Here is a 20,943-nt window from a genome sequence, read left to right as displayed (position 1 = left end):
CTAAATGCTGTTATGAAAGAAACACTAAGTTTCCGTTCCAGGGCGATAGGTTTTCTAAATGAGATAGTAAATAGTTAAGAACAGTAATCTTCAAATCTGTTTACGGTGAAATAACAAAACATGAATAATGAAATAGATGACAGAGTGCGTCGTTAAGAAAATTAAAAAAAAAAAAACTGGTATGTCTTCACCCAACTACGTCTTTCTTTCATGCAGGTTCACGGTATAGTTAAGCAAATGCACCTAAGCAAATGCAGCGGGCGTTTCAGTGTGTCCCAACCCATACCGCAGTGGCGGTCGGTCATTGGCTACCGCTATAGTTCAATTCTTTTATCTTGGCGGTTCGCGCATGCCCGCCCAGACGCGTGAGATTGCTGCGTTGCCAGTTGCACGCGCCAAGAGAAGCAGCGCCATAGTATAGTATAGTTTGCAAACTTTCGTTTAGGGGAGAACGCGCAGTTTATGAAGTAAAGCCACCACGGCCGCATTAACCCTTTCGCTGCTACAGAGACGATTTTGTCATCACTGCACTGCTCGCCTGTGCAGACACATGGTGTTCCGACTGCTTTGACACACTTATCATTCGATTTCACAAAAAGTATTTGGCCCAAAAATTTGATTTTTACACATCTTGACTGATACCTCCCCCCCCCCCCCCCCCCCCATAAATGACTTAGTTTGGTTCGATGTTCAACGTAGTTATTGTGCAGTATTAAATGTAGTAAACCATTGCACGAAATTTTGAAGAGTTTGCGGAGGTAAAAGTCCACAGCGTATACTTTCCGTATGGTCGATTTTAGTTGCCACTACAAATTTCAAAAAATTACATTCAAACGAATAACATTCATGACGTAAGACACTTCGATATTGTTTTTAAATAAAGAAAATATTAAGCACAAAACAAGGTTTGAACACAGAACCTTCCACTACGTAGCTAAACACCTTAACCATTACGCTAACATAGGTCGTCATTCAAGAGAGTTCCTTGAGGACTTTAAAGTGTCACGCAAAATACCGACAAACACTGTTAGTATGACTGTGAATTACTCACGTTTCGTCGAAGTACATCAGGAAATAAACAATTACTGCTGTTCTTTATTGCGAGAAAGCGGTTAGTGAGAATGAATTTCCTTGCTATCGCCTGAATTAGGAGGCTTACTGCTTGTTTGGTTTAATTAATTAATAGAATATGAAGCAACTGGTATGAAGAATGCTTTTTCCAAACATTCTTTTATAGAATGTCTGCTATCAAGACATTGCTTTTGTTTAATTACTTTATTTATGACTGGACGTTTCTAAAACTGAAGACACTCGTCCGTGCTCTGCACTGCAGTCGAACTCTGGCAACGTAGTTCTCTGTTCATTGGTTGACTGTGTTTTGTGACGTCAGATGCGCAGAACGAACCTAAACTCGGCCTGCCGCTTCTACTGCGGAAAACGCTTGCCGCTGGCGTCGCCGCTTGCCGCGCTGCCGGCCTGGATACAACGGAAGGCAGCGCACCTCAACCACAGTCACGTGCCTTCCTCGGTTCACAGGCGTCGCGTCAGCGAGGGGAAACTTGGACAACGTGGCGCAAACGAAGCACACTCGCTGCTAATTTGGTTCCACGCTGTACCGTGTTGCTTCCTTCCTCTCACTTGGGAGACTACTTCCTTTCTTCTCTACGGACACTTTCCTTCTGCCTGTCTCTCCCACTGCAGCTACCTGTAGCAGGCGTGGCTAAAGTTTTCTTTACGTCAGAGGTCCCTATAGTGCGCGGCATTTACGACGGCGGCCGAGTTTAGGTTCGTTCTGTGCATCTGACGTCACAAAACACAGTCAGCCAATGAACAGAGAACGACGTTGCCAGAGCTCGACTGCAGTGTAGATAACGGGCGAGTGGCTTCAGTTTTAGAAATGTTCAGTCATAAATACAGTAATTGAACAAAAGCAATGTCTTTTATAGAAAGTTTGGAAAAAGCATTCTTTATACCAATTGCTTCATATTCTATTAATTAACTAAACCAAACAAGCAATAAGACTCCTAATTCAGGCGATAGCAAGGAAAGGTGTTTGTATCATTCTCACGAACCACTTTTTCGCAATAACGGACAGCGGTAATTGTTTATTTCCTATTGTACTTCGACGAAACGTGAATAATTCATAGTCATACCAACAGTGTTTGTCGGTAATTTGCGTGATATTTTAGAGTCTTCCAGGAGATCATTTGAATGATGAGCAGCGTTAGCGTAATAGTTGAGGTGTTTGACTGGTGAGTTGAAGGTTCTAAGTTCAAACATTGTTCGATGCTTAATATTTTCTTTATTTAAAAACAATATCGAAGTGTCTCACTTCATGAATTTTATTCGTTTGAATGTAATTTTTTGAAATTTCTAGTGCTTTGTCGCTTCTTCATTATAATCAAAAGTTTTCGGTTTTTCTAATTTTGTCCTCCAATATTTCTTTTCACAGCAATTATAAACAATGAAAAGGCACAAATACAATACTCATGTTATCTGTTTTGTTTGTATATCTTCTCTTCCGCAGTCACTCTTTTACTATTCATATTGAGATATATTCTTTGCGACAGTATTAAAAGTATTATTTTTGCAGAATTTCGGCTCGTACGTTGCCGAGCTACTTTATTGTCTGACGCAATTCCTTGCTTTGCTGCTTTGGCAACATCATCATATTCAATGTTTTCGTCGACTGATCTATGTTTTGGCAAGTATTTGCTGTCCGTTGTGACAAACACAAATTGTTTGCGCACTGCGCCTCATTGAAAATATATTTTAGTTTCTATGTTTTATTACGTCCACAATTCAGTTTTGTGTACTTCGCCAATTTTGTTTTAATCAGAACTTTTTAGAAAAAAGCGAAATGACTCTGGTATAAACAAAACTTTTATTACAGTCGCGAAAGACGGAATATTTCTCAATATTACATACGACACCCATCTGGTAGTTAAATGAGACATTGTTATACAGTAAATTTTATATGAAATTTAGGTATCTTGTTCACATTTCATTCTCAACATTGTGGCAACTAAATCGACCATACGGAAAGTATATGCTATGGACTTTTACCTCTGCAAACTCTTCAAAATTTCGTGCAATGGTTTATTACATTTAATGCTGCACAATAACTGCGTTGAACATCCAAACAAAATTAAGTCATTTATGGGGGGAAGGTATCAGTCAAGAAGATGTGTAAAAATCAAATTTTTGAGCCAAATAGTTTTTGTGAAATCGAATGATAAGTGTGTCAAAGCAGTCAGAACACCATGTGTCAGCACAGGCGAGCAGTGCAGTGATGCCAAAATCGCGCACAGCGCGGAATGCGGGGAGCACGTCTCTGTAGCAGCGAAAGGGTTAATGCGGCCGTGCTGGTTTTACTTCGTAAACTTCGCGCTCCCCCCTAAACGAAGTTTGCGAACTATACTATACTATGGCGCTGCTTCTCTTGGAGCGTACGTATTCAACTATAGTTGCCGCTAGCGTTGCGCGCAGATCTCTCTGGAATCGACAGCCGCTGTGACGGCTCAGTTACAACAATGGTAGAAGTAGACTGGATAAAATTTACGTGAACAGAGTAGTATCCGACAACGTATCGCGTTTAAAGGTGTGCCCTGTAATAACCTCGGACCACTACTGGTATGAATTCGGCATAGGCTTCCAGAGAGAAATGATTGTTGGAGCGAGAGACTGCTGGAAGTTGAACACCGGCCACTACGGAAAGAAATAGCAGCCACGTGGCTAGAACACCTGGCACAGCGGACCCGATACAGCACTGCGACGTACTGATGGGTAGTAGGAAAAAACAAATGTTGCGAAAGTCGGTTAATTCGTTATTATGCGGACAGTATGTCCTTGCAGTCAGCCGCCACCGTAAACAAACGAGAACTTAATAAGCCCCGCCTCCCTCTGGAAGACTGCCATTCTATGTTCGCGTTCTTTACTTCCACGAAAGCAGAACTGACATAACAGTCATTGCTGATTACTTTCGTTGTGGTGAGACTCGCATTCGAATCCTTTTATGCACCAGGATTAGTCTCTTCACTAATTCCAAAATAAAATTAAAAAAATGCACAACACAAAACATTTTCGAGTACATCTACATCTGCTCGCCCAGCTAGCCGCGCGGCCTAACGCGCTGCTTCCCGAGCGGGAAGGCGTGCCGGTCCCCGGCACGAATCCGCCCGGCGGATTTGTGTCGAGGTCCGGTGTGCCAGCCAGCCTGTGGATGGTTTTTAAGGCGGTTTTCCATCTGCCTCGGCAAATGCAGGCTGCTTCCCCTTATTCCGCCTCAGGTACACTACGTCGGCGATTGCCGCACAAACACTGCCTTCATGTACGAGTACACCATAATTACTCTACCACGCAAGTATTGGGGGTTACACTCGTCTGGTATGAGACGTTCAAGAGAGGGGGTCCACTGGGGGCCGAAACGCACAATAAACCTGGGCTTGGTGTGGGGCGGCGGTGGGGTGGGTGGACTGCTGTGGTCTGTTGTGGGATTGTGAACCACAGATGTCTATGGCGGGACGAAGCCTCTCCGTCGTTTCTGGGTCCCCGTTTCAATACATAATACAATACATCTAAATCTATGTGATTACTCGTTTCTTCGCAATAAAGTGCCTGGCAGAGGGTTCAGTGAACCACCTTCAAACTGTCTCTACCGTTTCACTCTGTAACGGCGCGCGGAAAAAGCGGGCACTTAAATTTTTCTGTGCGAGCCCTGATTTCTCCCTATGTAGGTGCGTGCCAACAGAATGTTTTCGCAATCGGAGAAGAAAACTGGTCTGAAATTTCATGAGAAGATTCCGTCGCAACGAAAGACGCCTTTTGTTTTAATGATTTAGTAGTTTAATAATTTGGTAGTGTCTACGGTTGGCAGTTGGTAGTTGAGGCCCTAGTTTTACTAGTATCTTACGCAGTCATAGTTAAAAACACTCCCCGCCTAAAACTGCCACGATGTAATATCGGCATCATACCATTGCAGAGAAGTCCTTTTAGAGAAGAAGCACAGCAGAATTATAGTCACACTGCCTTAAAGACGTTCTGAATCCACGACCACTACTTCTTCTTCGAGTACGGAGAATTAAAGCAAAACTCATGCAGATGAAGCGCAAGCAACTAAGAGCTGTGATCACCAGCAGCGGAACCTACGGTGAAGTAGAAAACAAACCTGTCATAACAAATGGTTCAAATGGCTCTGAGCACTATGGGACTTAACATCTGAGGTTATCAGTCCCCTAGAACTTAGAACTACTTAAACCTAACATCACACACAGCCATGCCCGAGGCAGGATTCGAACCTGCGACCGCAGCAGTCGCGCGGTTCCGGACTGAAGCGCCTAGAACCGCTCGGCCACCGTGGCCGGCCCTGTCATAACACAACACCTCAGTAGATACAGAGATAGAGTGAACAACAAATTTACAAAGGAGGAAAAACATTTAAAAGTAGAAGTAAAAGGGCAAATCGGAGAATATTTCGAAGACCTCTTCCAAATGAAAGAAACGAACAATGCGTTAAATGCAAACATACTGTAGCAAACAAGACGGATACTAATAGATACAAACAGGACGCTGCTGACAGAGCGCCGATCAAGAAGTCAAAGACATAATAAAGAGCAGCGACGAAGGAAGAACACTGTGTGCCGACGGCATTCCGCTCGAATCCTACCTCGTCTAGTTGGAGATAATAGGTCAACACACGGAGGTCATGAAACACGTAATGAATGAGGCAGAATTTCCATCTGCGCTAATGGAAGAAACAATAATTGTGTTTCCTTATATCAGTAGGTTGCCGTATTTGTGGCCCGTATCTTCGCTATAATGATTGCCCAGTCGTCTCACTTCCGCTTACATTCTTTCCTTACTGCATCACGTAACCGCGACACCACTGGGAACCATTCAACCTTGCGGTGGGCACTGGTCGCTCATCAGTGTTAATGCTGCATAATGTAAGCCAACACGTAACAAAGGTGCGTATTTCAATACGATGTTGCCTAAAATTAGAAGATTTCCATTGAATGTGGAAAGTACAGAGCAAGAATTGTTGACCCCTAAACACGTTGCACCTGCTAATGGCTACCCTCGTGGTTTGGTCGAAGACCTTTATAGAAAACTAAGTAAGTAGCTTAGTAAAAAAAAAAAAAAATGGAAAATGTCACTGAAAACTAACCCAATATAAAATCAAAACCTAAATTAAAATATATTCCTATGACATATAGAGGGCAGATTTCAAATAAAACTGAATGAGAATTCCGGAAAATCAAATGTTATCCTTGCATTTAGGACTCCTAATACTTTGAAATCAAAACTTAGACAATAAGGAGGAGTAACGAAGGCAAGTGCAGTAAATCACGAGTGTATAAATAAAAGTGTGGTGAATATAACGGCTTTTACGCTGAACTGGTAGGAAGACACTCCTTCTAAAGATTTGAAGAACATACCAGCAGTCATAACAGTACTTCTTTCAGGGATCACCTTCGTGGTGAGAAACGTAAAACTACTGACATACGTCGTAATATAATAATCCTGCATGAAATCCATAGGGGAAAAAACTAGATATTTTAGAAAACTTAGAGATATGCAGTAACGGGAAGAGATGCCCGAATTATCTGTAAAACGATCAGCTGGAAATCAGTTAAAAATATTTTTTACATTTTTTGACAAGTTTTTGTAAAATTGAACAGTTTCATTTTGCAGCAGACTTGAATATATCTGATGTGTACCTGTTGGCAGCTTTCCTTATAGTGAATGGCAAATGATTACGTTTCGTTCTCTTGAACAGCAATTAACCATATCCTTTTACGGCGCATGACATAAATCGCCTAGGCATTGGTTCTCACACGACTGGATGTTCGCACATCTAAGTTACGACTTTTTGGTTGGTTGGTTGTTTGGGGGAAGAGACCAAACAGCGAGGTTATCGGTCTCATAGGATTAGGGAAGGATGGGGAAGGAAGTCGGCCGTGCCCTTTCAAAGGAACCATCCCGGCATTTGCCTGGAGCGATTTAGGGAAATCACGGAAAACCTAAATCAGGATGGCCGGACGTGGGACTGAACCGTCGTCCTTCCGAATGCGAGTCCAGTGTGCTAACCACTGCGCCACCTCGCTCGGTTACGACTTTTTCATTAGTCTTATTATAGAAGCATACGGTTGTGTAACCATACTTTGAGCTTTGAATGTCAAGCACACAGAAAATACAGGATGTTTCAAAAAGGACTTTACAACTTTAAAAATTCATATAAATTTATTGAAAGAAGATGTAGAGCTGGGTTTAGTGTTATTTTGTACGGAAACACATCAAGTTTTTTACCTTAAACTAAAGATATTGTATGTGGCTTCCGTTGGTTATGCCGCACACATTCCATTGGAAATCAATTTCTTCCCAAATTCGCTGATGCTTGACTAGTCGATTTAGACGGCCGTTGAGACGATTGCCGAACGCGATCAACAGTTGCATCACTCACACGAGGCTAAAAATGGTTCAGATGGCTCTAAGCACTATGGGACTTAACATATGAGGTCATCAGTCCCCTAGACTTAGAACTACTTAAACCTAACTAACCTAAGGACATCACACACATCCATGCCTGAGGCAGGATTCGAGCCTGCGACCGTAGCAGCCGCGTGGTTCCGGACTGAAGCGCCTAGAACCGCTCGGCCACAGCGGCACTTACACGAGGCCTGCCACTTCATTTACATCTACATGGATACTCTGCAAATCAGATTTAAGTGCCTGGCAGAGGGTTCGAGGACGATCTTCAAAGCTGCCTGTTTCGTTAAACTTTGCATACCATCGCTTTATTGATTTAACGTCAGATGGGCTGTGCCCATAAGAAGCCCGAAATTTACGCTGAACACTGATGGGCGACTCCGTTTCGTGAAACCAAACACGCATTGCACTTTGTCCTGCTTCGACGCCATTTCGCCAGCAACTAACGTGACGTAACAGACCGCGTCAGTGTTGTGGAGCACTGGCGCCATCTATTGGTCACGACACATAGTAACACTAACCTATGTAACGGCACCAAATGTAACTTGTTATGGTGGTGGTGGTGGTGGTGGTGGTTAGTGTTTAACGTCCCGTCGACAACGAGGTCAGTAGAGACGGAGCGCTAGCTCGGGTTAGGGAAGGATTGGGAAGGAAATCGGCCGTGCCCTTTCAAAGGAACCATCCCGGCATTTGCCTGAAACGATTTAGGGAAATCACGGAAAACCGAAATCAGGATGGCCGGAGACGGGATTGAACCGTCGTCCTCCCGAATGCGAGTCCAGTGTGCTAACCACTGCGCCACCTCGCTCGGTTAACTTGTTATGTCAAACTGTTATTCTGTTATAATTTTTTTAAATCAGGGCAAGACTTACTTTACGCCTTTTATAACACTGGCTAAACTTGAGACATTTCTGGAGGTTTAGTTAAAGTGCAAGTTCTAGCGTTTGGCATCCCTTGCGTGTGATGAACTGGCTGCATTCGGATAAATTGCAGTGGATGTATCAGTCATCTTTAGAGTGTGAAATACGATCGCAGCTGGATAACCTACGCCGGAAGACACTATTTATTACAAATTTGTGTGAGGAACAGGAAGTGCAGTTTGGAAGAAAATTCAACGGTAAAGGAAGCGGAACGTGAACAATAACTATAAAAAGTGACGGAAATTAGTGATTTGCTGGCAGGAACATTAAAACAGTGCGAGTGGCGTAACGTGGAAAGTGTGTCGCCTATCGCAACAAGTTCACGTAGCGGAATATACAAATCGCGTCCAAAGTTACGAACCTTTCGCGAGCGAAACTCAGCGAACGATCGTCGAGAAGACGTCGTGGGAGAGAAAAGAGAAGATAGTGATGTCCAGCATGGCAAGGCAAGCTGCATTACGAGAGGAAACAACGCGACGTGACGGCATCGCGCAGAAAGATGATCCACGCAACGCAACGTCAGAGAAAGGGTGCGCTAGGTATGAATGTACACCACTGGCCATTAAAATTGCTACACCAAGAAGAAATGCAGATGATAAACGGGTATTCATTGGACAAATATATTATACTAGAACTGACATGTGATTACATTTTCACGCAATTTGGGTGCATAGATCATGAGAAATCAGTACTCAGAACAACCACCTCTGGCCGTAATAAGAGCCTTGATACGCCTGGGCATTGAGTCATCAGAGCTTGGATGCCGTGTACAGATACAGCTGCCCATGAGCTTCAACACGATACCACAGTTCATCAAGAGAAGTGACGCGTATTGTGACGAGCCAGTTGCTCGGCCACCATTGCCCAGACGTTTTCAGTTGGTGAGAGATATGGAGAATGTGCTGCCCAGGACAGCAGTCGAACATTTTCTGTGTCCATAAAGACCCGTACAGGACGTGCAACATGTGGTCGTGCATTATCCTGCTGAAATGTAGGGTTTCGCAGGGATCGAATGAACTGTAGAGCCACGGGTCGTGACACATCTGAAATGTAACGTCCACTGTTCAAAGTGCCGTCAATGCGAACAAGAGGTGACCGAGACGTGTAACCAATGGCACCCCATACCATCACGCCGTGTGATACGCCAGTATAGCGATGACGAATACACGCTTCCAATGTGCGTTCACCGTGATGTCGCCAAACACGGATGCGAACATCATGGTGCTGTAAACAGAACCTGGATTCATCCGCAAAAATGACGTTTTGTCATTCGTGAACCCAGGTTTGTCGTTGAGTACACCACCGCAGGCGCTCCTGTCTGTGATGCAGCGTCAAGGGTAACCGCAGCCGTGGTCTCCGAGCTGATAGTCCATGCTGCTGCAAACGTCGTCTAACTGTTCGTGCAGATGGTTGTTGTCTTGCAAACGTCCCCATCTGCTGACTCAGGGATCGAGACGAGGCTGCCCGATCCGTTACAGCCATGCGGATAAGATGCCTGGCATCTCGACTGCTAGTGATACGAGGCCGTTGGGATCCAGCACGGCGTTCCGTGTTACCCTCCTGAACCCACCGATTCCATATTCTGCTGGCAGTCATTGGATCTCGACCAACGCGAGCAGCAATGTCGCGATACGATAAACCGCAATCGCGATAGGCTTCAATCCGACCTTTATCAAAGTCAGAAACGTGATGGTACGCATTTCGTTTCACCAGGCAACGCCGGTCAACTGCTGTTTGTGTATGAGACATCTGTTGGAAACTTTCCTCATGTCAGCATGTTGTAGGTGTCACCACCGGCGCCAACCTTGTGTGAATGCTCTGAAAAGCTAATCATTTGCATATCATAGCATCTTCTTCCTGACGGTTAAATTTCGCGTCTGTAGCACGTCATCTTCGTGTTGTAGCAATTTTAATGGGGAGTAGTGTGTTTACTACACAGAACTGTTTCTGTTCCAGTATGAGAAACGTTTCGATTGCGGCCATTAAAGATATAGTATTCACTTTGTACTCAATATGCCTGCAGAATCCTATTTAGCGCCGTTTTGATTTTCTTAAGGCAGAATATCAACTCGCTTAAAACTTCTATTTGCTATAGACAATGCTGTGAAAAGTGTGGAAGATTATGTAGAGTGTGCATTAGTTTCTTAATTTTCCACGTTTGTGACACTAAAAGTTCTCTGTGGAAATTATTATTGTTTATATAATAAATTGAGGATGTGTTAGACTTCGTTACCAGTTTCATGACGCTCATTTTCCACACATTGTGAATAATTTTGCCGAAAATGCTGTTGTTCATCAGTCGTTCTTTGTATTCAAGCATTAATACCTATATACTGGTTCATTCAGGCTGAATGACGGAATGACAATTTGCAGCGAATTTTGCATATAATAAGCTGATTCTTAAGATACTGCTGTAAATTTCTGTTACGAATTACATAATTTTTCTTATTGTAGTTTGTGGAAATGACCTTCTTTGGAATGTTCGGCTTGTTGTTGCTACGTGACAGTACAACTTTCTCTGTACATGAAGGTAGATTTCAGTGGAAAGACAATGGCTCTGAGCACTATGGGACTTAATATCTGAGGTCATCAGTCCCCTAGAACTTAGAACTACTTAAACCTAAGGACATCACACACATCCATGCCCGAGGCAGGATTCGAGCCTGCGACCGTAGCGGTCGCGCGGTTCCAGACTGAAGCGCCACATAAGCCGGCGATCTCATTGGAGATCATGTAATTCATTACGGTACTCAAGATCTACTTCTAAGATAGAGCCCACATCTCAATCATCAGGGCCGGCCGGAGTGGCCGTGCGGTTCTAGGCGATACAGTCTGGAGCCGAGCGACCGCTACGGTCGCAGGTTCGAATCCTGCCGGAGGCATGGATGTGTGTGATGTCCTTAGGTTAGTTAGGTTTAATTAGTTCTAAGTTCTAGGCGACTGATGACCTCAGAAGTTAAGGCGCATAGTGCTCAGAGCCATTTGAACCAATTTGAGTCATCAGTTACGCTCATTATACCGAAACCGTCGACAGGCGGGCACACAAACTCAAGAGGGTGGTAGGCGTTGCATCAAGGCCCAGCTGTACAGACAATTAACATAGACCGATGTCATTCTTATTTTATCATACTTAGCAATGCACCTGTCGTTTTCAACTGCATGTCTATGATAGCAGTAAATGATACCTCTTCTGATACGACGCTGTTAAACATGTTAAGTTGCAATTTATGTTGGTGGTTTTTGCTGTGTCCCAGGGCCAGCCAGATGAGTTCACATAAACAGGTGGGATCTAGTAATCTCCCAAGTTTTAGGATTCAGATAAGCTTCTCACTTTGCATATTCTTTGAAAATCCTGTTCTTTGATTGCTGTTTCACCACTCAGAAAGCTTTTGCAGGCCTCAGTTGGCGGTATTGAAATGAAAGAGGAAGCCGCCTTGTAGAATTTTGCACAGAGCATAACTTAATCATAGCTAACACTTGGTTCAAGAATCATAAAAGAAGGTTGTATACCTGGAAGAGTCTTGGAGATACTAAAAGGTATCAGATAGATTATATAGTGGTAAGACAGAGATTTAGGAACCAGGTATTAAATTGTAAGACATTTCCAGGGGCAGATATGGATTCTGACTACAATCTCTTGGTTATGAACTGCAGATTGAAACTGAAGAAACTGCAAAAAGGTGGGAATTTAAGGAGATGGGACCTGGATAAACTGAAAGAACGAGAGGTTGTAGAGAGTTTCAGGGAGAGCATAAGGGAACAATTGACAGGAATGGGGGAAAGGCATACAGTAGAAGAAGAATGGGTAGCTCTGAGGGATGAAGTAGTGAAAGCAGCAGACGATCAAGTAGGTAAAAAGACGAGGGCTAGTAGAAATCCTTGGGTAACAGAAGAAATATTGAATTTAATTGATGAAAGGAGAAAATATAAAAATGCAGTAAATGAAGCAGGCAAAAAGGAATACAAACGTCTCAAAAATGAGATCGACAGGAAGTGCAAAATGGCTAAGCAGGGATGGCTAGAGGACAAATGTAAGGATGTAGAGGCTTGTCTCTCTAGGGGTAAGATAGATACTGCCTACAGGAAAATTAAAGAGACCTTTGGAGAGAAGAGAACCACTTGTATGAATATCAAGAGCTCAGATGGCAACCCAGTTCTAACCAAAGATCGGAAGGCAGAAAGGTGGAAGGAGTATATAGAGGGTTTATACAAGGGCGATGTACTTGGGGACAATATTATGGAAATGGAAGAGGATGTAGATGAAGATGAAATGGGAGATACGATACTGTGTGAAGAGTTTGACAGAGCACTGAAAGACCTGAGTCGAAACAAGGCCCCGGGAGTAGACAACATTCCATTAGAACTACTGACGGCCTTGGGAGAGCCAGTCCTGACAAAGCTCTACCATCTGGTGAGCAAGATGTATGAGACAGGTGAAATACCCTCAGACTTCAAGAAGAATATAATAATTCCAATCCCAAAGAAAGCAGGTGTTGACAGATGTGAAAATTACCGAACTATCAGTTTAATAAGTCACAGCTGCAAAATACTAACGCGAATTCTTTACAGACGAATGGAAAAACTGGTAGAAGCGGACCTCGGGGAAGATCAGTTTGGTTTCCGTAGAAATGTTGGAACACGTGAGGCAATACTAACCTTACGACTTATCTTAGAAGAAAGATTAAGAAAAGGCAAACTTACGTTTCTAGCATTTGTAGACTTAGAGAAAGCTTTTGACAATGTTGACTGGAATACTCTCCTTCAAATTCTGAAGGTGGCAGGGGTAAAATACAGGGAGCGAAAGGCTATTTACAATTTGTACAGAAAGCAGATGGCAGTTATAAGAGTCGAGGGACATGAAAGGGAAGCAGCGGTTGGGAAGGGAGTGAGACAGGGTTGTAGCCTCTCCCCGATGTTATTCAATCTGTATACTGAGCAAGCAGTGAAGGAAACAAAAGAAAAATTCGGAGTGGGTATTAAAATTCATGGAGAAGAAGTAAAAACTTTGAGGTTCGCCGATGACATTGTAATTGTGTCAGAGACAGCAAAGGACTTGGAAGAGCAGTTGAATGGAATGGACGGTGTCTTGAAAGGAGGATATAAGATGAACATCAACAAAAGCAAAACGAGGATAATGGAATGTAGTCGAATTAAGTCTGGTGATGCTGAGGGAATTAGATTAGGAAATGAGACGCTTAAAGTAGTAAAGGAGTTTTGCTATTTAGGGAGTAAAATAACTGATGATGGTCGAAGTAGAGAGGATATAAAATGTAGACTGGCAATGGCAAGGAAATCGTTTCTGAAGAAGAGAAATTTGTTAACATTGAGTATAGATTTAAGTGTCAGGAAGTGGTTTCTGAAAGTATTTGTATGGAGTGTAGCCATGTATGGAAGTGAAACATGGACGATAACTAGTATGGACAAGAAGAGAATAGAAGCTTTCGCAATGTGGTGCTACAGAAGAATGCTGAAGATAAGGTGGGTAGATCACGTAACTAATGAGGAGGTATTGAATAGGATTGGGGAGAAGAGAAGTTTGTGGCATAACTTGACTAGAAGAAGGGATCGGTTGGTAGGAGGCATCAAGGGATTACAAATTTAGCATTGGAGGGCAGCGTGGAGGGTAAAAATCGTAGAGGGAGACCAATAGATGAATACACTAGGCAGATTCAGAAGGATGTAGGTTGCAGTAGGTACTGGGAGATGAAGAAGCTTGCACAGGATAGAGTAGCATGGAGAGCTGCATCAAACCAGTCTCAGGACTGAAGACCACAACACAACATGCCATATATATTTTGTCGGAACAACCGGATACTTAAGTTAAATGAGGGTCGATCCCGTAAAATAAAGGACGTCTGATCACATTACACTATGAACCGTCGTGTGGTTATCACAAGTTCTAGGCAGCGACAATAATAACGAAATCTACTTTTAATGTGACATACAAAGTAAGTTGCTGAGTTCTCTTTCTGCTTCACTATACTGTTTGGGAATGATCACAGGTTAATATTAACGCACTGAAAAACGTATGTTCATTGAGTACCGTAGATTGTTTCAGCATATCACAATTCCAAACGTTAGTCACAAGAGAGGAGTTCTGTATTCTGCGTTGTGCGTAGGTGACCGTTAATGTTAGAAGATATTTATAGTCCTCAGTAAAATGTCTACAGAAAATGGAAACATAAGTCTTTCGTACTTCATTCTGTGACAATGAGAACAGAATGGAAATCAAAATAATTGCATCGGCCGGGAATCGAACCCGGGCCGCCCGCGTGGCAGGCGAGCATTCTACCACTGAACCACCGATGCTACAGGAGTGAAGTGGAGGTACCCTATATATTAACATTCGGCAGCAATTATAAAGCAAAGTAGCAAAAATGTGTTGGTCTTGTCTGTGTGGTGATAGAGGTGCAGAGAAGCATTAGCATACAGCTACAGCAACTGTGACGCCAGTGAGTGAACAAATACGAACCGTCCAATAAAAACTTTGGCGCGGTCGACAGACATACAGCGGCAGTGTGCGTGGTTATCGAAGAGTTACGTTTTTTTGTTTCTCTTTTCTCATTATATATCTACTTAATTATTTTCCAGGTATGATATTAATTTCAAGTGAGGATATTTACATTTTTTTTTTACATCGGTTCTCAATGCAATATCTGGTCCTCGAATACGTAGTACCGTAAAATCCTACATGATGACGCAAGAACAAACTGAGGCCTTGAACAGTTTAATGTAAATTATTTTAATAAAACACTGTTCCCATTCGCCCCAATGTCGGAGTCAACAGAAACAGACATTTAGTTAACTTATCTGTATGTTTCTAATGTACTTTCTTTGTGCTGAATAGGGACAATGAAAGCATTTTTAAAAAGGTACGTTATTTTACGAAGGTGAATTATGATAAAACGGGCGCTTAAGCTTTTATTAAGTACCAACTTTCTCCAGTTTTAACACTTATCACTCATGAAAAGGTACATTAAATTACATACGTTCCCACCTTAATACTTTAGGGAACCTTAATAGTTTAGGATGTTTCGGCACACCTACAACACAAAGTTTATTAGTACTGTATCACACAAGTCTTCTCTGTGTGGCCATTTAGATATCTGCCCTTTCTCAACTTTCGTCAGCACATTTTTGAGAAAGCTTGCAGTGTAAAGTTCTTTGGGAGGCAGAAATAACTTGTAAGGTCTCTTCCAGGTTTTATGAGATAGCTTGCTATATCCTTATGAATCATCAGAGACAGCACCCAGAGTTCGCTTGATGTTCTGGGATATTAGTTGCGACAAATAACTTCTGTGACGTTGGAAAAAGCAGAGGGCAAATTCGTAACCTGACATATTGTCTTTAAATTTATTCATAGTGATACCTTGTCCGTTAAGGTACCGTAAGCCGTAACAATGCACCTACGGTCGTAAGTATCTAAGAGAGCGTGTTATAAGCTATTCCACTACATAAATGCTTTTCGACCGCGGCACTCAAAATAGTTTGTCCACCATTAGATTTAATTTTTTTAAAAGTAGGATCTTCTATGCCTGAACATTTAAAGTGTTTGAACAAACAGCTGCTGGTGTATCATATTTCTTCGAATATTTTCTTTGTGGTAAACCATTCCCAATTTCGCTTATGGTCTTGGAAATAAGATCCTCAGGATATTTTCTATGAAATCCGCCCTTCCCATCAGGTTTCGTATGAATCTGAGAAAAAAATTAAATTGAATATTTACAGCTTCTAAATGTACATAAAATAAATTTTAATGAGATTTTGCGTGTTTCTGTCCTTTTATAAGGACATTATTGATCTCTTTTTTAGACCATTTTAACTTTTTTCTGCAAATTACAAGCCATATTGTTTTTGGTGAAAAGTGAGGTTATGTTGACCATCATTTTCTTAGTTAAATTTTTATCGAAACATTATAAATGTTTTGTGTGAAATATTTATTCACTTACTTTCAAACAGTGAACGAGCAGGCCATGCTACTGGACCCCCTCGTTCAATCCATCGAGCAGGGAAGGAACGATTGAGATGCGTCCGGACGTTACCGGCGAAATGGGCAGCACAACCCTTCCAATCATCAGTGGCACTTCTTCCAGCAGAGGAGGCAGTCACCCGCAAGAAACGCCGATAGTTCCGGCCTGTTAGGCGACGCGGAAGGAAGACTGGTCTCAAAACATGGTCGCCAATTATCCCGGCCCACACGCTGATGATTCGCTGTCACCTTACCATGGAGGTTCTACATACTATCCCACAGACTGTTATGAGAACTGAAGACACTACTCCTCGTAAAGGTGGCCTCATCCGTGAATAGAACGAATGACACAAAACTCGGAATCGCGGTTGCCTGGTGAAGAACCAGTGACAAAACTGCTCCAGATGTGGAAAGTCTGTCGCTAGTAAGACCTACACGCGCTGCATGTGATAAGGTTAATAAAAATTGTCATGGAGAATGTTCTACACGCTCGTCTGGCTTACCCTCTTCTGGCATGCCAACTGCCTGGTCCGATCGCTTTCCATACTGTTAATAAGTGTCTGGTGTCCGAACGTTTCGGGTACGTCCTTCATGATGCACATTCGCATGTTTCCTTTTAACATTCTGGCAGCTACACCGGTTACTAATGTATCAAAATTTCACATTTGCAATTGCTCATCTCGCGCTTACATTAACCTGTGCTCTTGCAATGTTATTCAAATATGTTACCTAGACGAATGTATTCCCGAAATTTCCTCACTTTACATTAATTATTTTTTGGTGTTACGACTTCTTCCGTCAATCTATGAATGTATCGGCAACTTCTTCTTTTGAAACTAAGGAAATTATGTAATCTCTCAAAAGATAAAGGCTCATTAGGATTTCATCCAGTTTCCGATAGAGTACCAAAGCTTTGTTTATATACAACAAGCCCTCTCTTAGCTGAAATACGTAATTCATAACTAACTCAAGGCATTTTTCCAGAGATGCTTTTAAACCTCTCTTGAAGAAAGCTGATAAAAGAGATTCGGTAGCTATCAACATGTTTCGCAACTGACACCATATTGCAAAATTTTTTAGAAGGTAATGTGTTCTAGAATAATATCTCACCTGAGCACGAGTAATATCGTCAGCAAATCACAGTTTGGCTTTCATCATAATTGCTCTACTGAGAGTGCCATTTATATGTTCACTCACATAATTTTACAAGCAGTAAATACAAAACAGAGCCAGCTGTTATTTTCTGTGACCTATCTACAGCATTTGACAGTGTGAATCACAATATTTTCCTGGATAAACTGAAGTTTTATGGTTTTGATGGCACAGCCAACCAGTGGAGAAATCAATCACGTACGGTCTTCCCAAATGCTCAGTGTTAGGTCTGCTGTTGTTGCTCTCATATGTAAACGATTTTCTGGCTAATATACAACAAGCAGAATTAGTTTTTTTGCAGATGGCACTAGTGTTGTAATCAATCCAAGCTCACATACAGCAACAGAAGAAATGGTAAACAGGGTTCTTAAGAGTTTCATTGACTGGTTTTTTGTGGATGGTCTCACCCTCAATTTTAAAAGGACACAACATATTCAGTTCTGCACGTCTAGAGGAAGGAATCGTTAAGTTTAGTACATCGTGAGGAAATAATAAACAGGGTGGAAACTTCAAAATTCTTAGGTTTCCATATTGATGAGAATTTAAACTGGAAAAAAGGACATTTTGGAACTCTTAAAAAAACTTAATTTTGCCGCATTTGCACTTACAGTCATCGCAGATCTTGGGGAGAGAAAAGATCTGTAAGTTGATATGTTCCCCATATTTCCATTCAGTAACGTTCTGGGATAACTCATCTTTAAGAAAGGAATTTTTCATTGCTCGAAAACGTGCAGTAAGAATAATATGTGGTACTCACTCACGATCATCTTGTAATTTTTGATAACTTGTAACATAAAATATCTGAGAGACAGCAAAATAAAATTTGAAAAGAAACTGAAAAGTTTCTCCTTGACAACTCCTTTTTTTCTGTAGAAGAAGTTCTGTTATCGTAATGTGTAAAGCGGTCAGAGACGTTATATTTCACAGAAAGAAGCATGAAGAAAGTAACAAAATAGGAAGTAAATGTCCAAATACTGAATAGGACGCTATATGGAATAACATCAACATGGGTGGTATTTCATGTGATGAAGTACCAGCATATTATAAAACTGTGATTACTGTAACCAGCACAAACGAGAAGCTGAACGGAATCCGGATTAGCCGAACAAACCTCTGTGTGAGACGTAATCTCATCAGTACAGGAGTCTATAGATTTACATGTGCTGGCAATATACAAAACTGGAAGTGGGTCAGATCAATTAGCTTTTCTTACAAGGCCATTTTGCATCAAGACTACTCTACGGACCGCAAACTCAACAGTATCCTATAGCAAAAAACAGTTATCCGTTAGTTATTAGGAAACTACATGAGCTAGCTCATTAATGATGTGGGAGGTGACCACACAAGTGAACTCTACGTGCACACTAAAAGCGAATTTCATAGAATTATGAAGTTCTCAGATCACAAACGTAAGTATGGAAACATGTTTAAAATTGTTTTTTAAACAATGGGCGTAGGATAATACCACCAATCAGGTACATGTAATGAATTACTGCTAATAATGACATACTGTAACAGAAAATAATTATTATCTGACAATTTGTCAGAAATAAAATAACTTTTCAAGGAAACAAATTACTTCCACTTAAAACATAGTCGTTGTGTCCTGCAATATATTCCACAAGATCTTAGGTTCGATCCCATGTTCCTTGTCTCATTTTTTTCAAACATACGCTTCGTTCGCCTCTAGCAATGCTTGTTCGTGTGCAAAATACCGAATTGTTTAAGTTCAGAACTCAGGATATCACTAAATCGAGCGGCAGTTATTATAGATGAATCAACTGACTTACACAATATAATATAGCTATCAGTGCATCGGATGAGAAGCCGGAAGCGGATGACACAGTATTTATGTCGAAAAGTGTCTATGAAGAAATTCCAGTCCCAACAGAAAATGATGTTAACAGGGGGCACAGTTCAATGGATGTGACATTTACGGTCAAGGCATTTACATAAGAAATAGTTCAAAACATTTAATTAATTTACAGAATATCACTTTGACATCCTGATATTTCTTCATTTTGTTGTTCCAGTTCCTTAATCTTCTTTTGTAAAGCTGATATTTCACACTGATAACATTTCCTACGTTTTTCTGCTTGTTTTCAGGACGAGATTCTGACACTAGATTCTATAACACAATCCTTGCTTGTGTGTTGCACGTCTGCCTGTAATTAGAGGTTATTTTTAGTTCATAATACGCAATTTATTGCTATCACAGTTAACTTACACTCTTGTTGTTACCAGCTCAGCGTAAACATTCTCTCGTTCGTCTTCATTTTCAGTGTCATTACCGAGGAAAAAAAATTATTTTGAAGTTACAGTCGTCTCCTCATTTACTACAACCTTCATTGTTGTTTCAATTTGTCTCACGTAACGAACATCATTGTAAACTAACCTTTACACAGCAGATTTTCAAAAAAATATTACATATGTTTTAAAATGTATACGAACCACAGTAGAAAATCAATGTGGGTTCATTAACAGACGTGATCTTACCTCAAAGTCACTGTGTGGCCTGATACCCCACCCACATCTCTGGGGCTATTATGTGCAGTACATTCAATGTCAAGAAGTAACCTGATACCTCCCACGTGTCAAGATAAGCCCCCTTCAAGGTCACCCATCCACTGCGAGAGTTTTGGCTTCGAAATAAAAATCTCCCTTTCTGTCCCTCTTCTCTCTATGTTAATAGAATGATGTAAATCAAGTTTCCTGACCCCTCCATCCTTTTCTCTCTAATCCAATTCTGTGGTTCTACTCATTTGTGCTCTCTGCATTGTAGTAGAGAGTCATCAGAGAGAGCACCTGTAGAGTTATCCTACTTAAAAATTGTGATAAACATTACTTTAATTTATGATCCAAAATTACATAAGTCAGTTAGACATTGCAGTGTGTGACTAAAGAAATGCAGGAAATTGGAAGGGGTACATTGTCCTATTGGGTGAATTATTATAATTTAATGACGTCATAACATTTTCTGTAAGCACTCCAACGGATGACCACTCCCATTGCTACTTTAGAATAATTTGTTACATGTTTTGACGAATTTTTTTCCACATTTCAAGATAATCATTGTATGACACACATCAATCTTCCTTTCTTTCTTTCTTTGCGCCTTGTCCCGTGCCAACGCCCAACGCGGAGGGTCAGCCATGTTAGTACGGATTTGGCAGTGTGAGCTGCAGAAGGCAGCCGGATGCCCTTCTTGCCGCCACCCCGAACTCCCCAGGACGTAAGTAGTGTACCCCAGCTTTCTGCATCTAGTGTAATGCATAGAATAGTGCGAACATGTTCAAATGTCTGTGAGTCTTGTAACGGAGGCGGAACGTGGGAACTAGCCCAGTATTCACCTAGTGGGATGTGGAAAACCGCCTAAAAACCACATCCAGGCTGGCCGGCAGACCGGCCCTCGTC

The 20,943-nt window shown here is 41.7% G+C and overlaps 1 non-coding gene across 1 annotated transcript; it reads right to left on the bottom strand.

Moving 5' to 3' along the window:
* Positions 1–14,646: 14,646 nt before the first annotated feature.
* On the bottom strand, positions 14,647–14,717 carry Trnag-gcc (transfer RNA glycine (anticodon GCC)). The gene has a single exon. It is a non-coding gene; the product is annotated as a tRNA-Gly (tRNA).
* Positions 14,718–20,943: the final 6,226 nt, after the last annotated feature.

This window comes from Schistocerca nitens, chromosome 3 (assembly GCF_023898315.1).
Source record: "Schistocerca nitens isolate TAMUIC-IGC-003100 chromosome 3, iqSchNite1.1, whole genome shotgun sequence".
Lineage (NCBI taxonomy): Eukaryota > Metazoa > Arthropoda > Insecta > Orthoptera > Acrididae > Schistocerca > Schistocerca nitens.
Note: the sequence above shows the minus strand (reverse complement) of the source record. Positions and strands in the feature narration are given on the sequence as shown.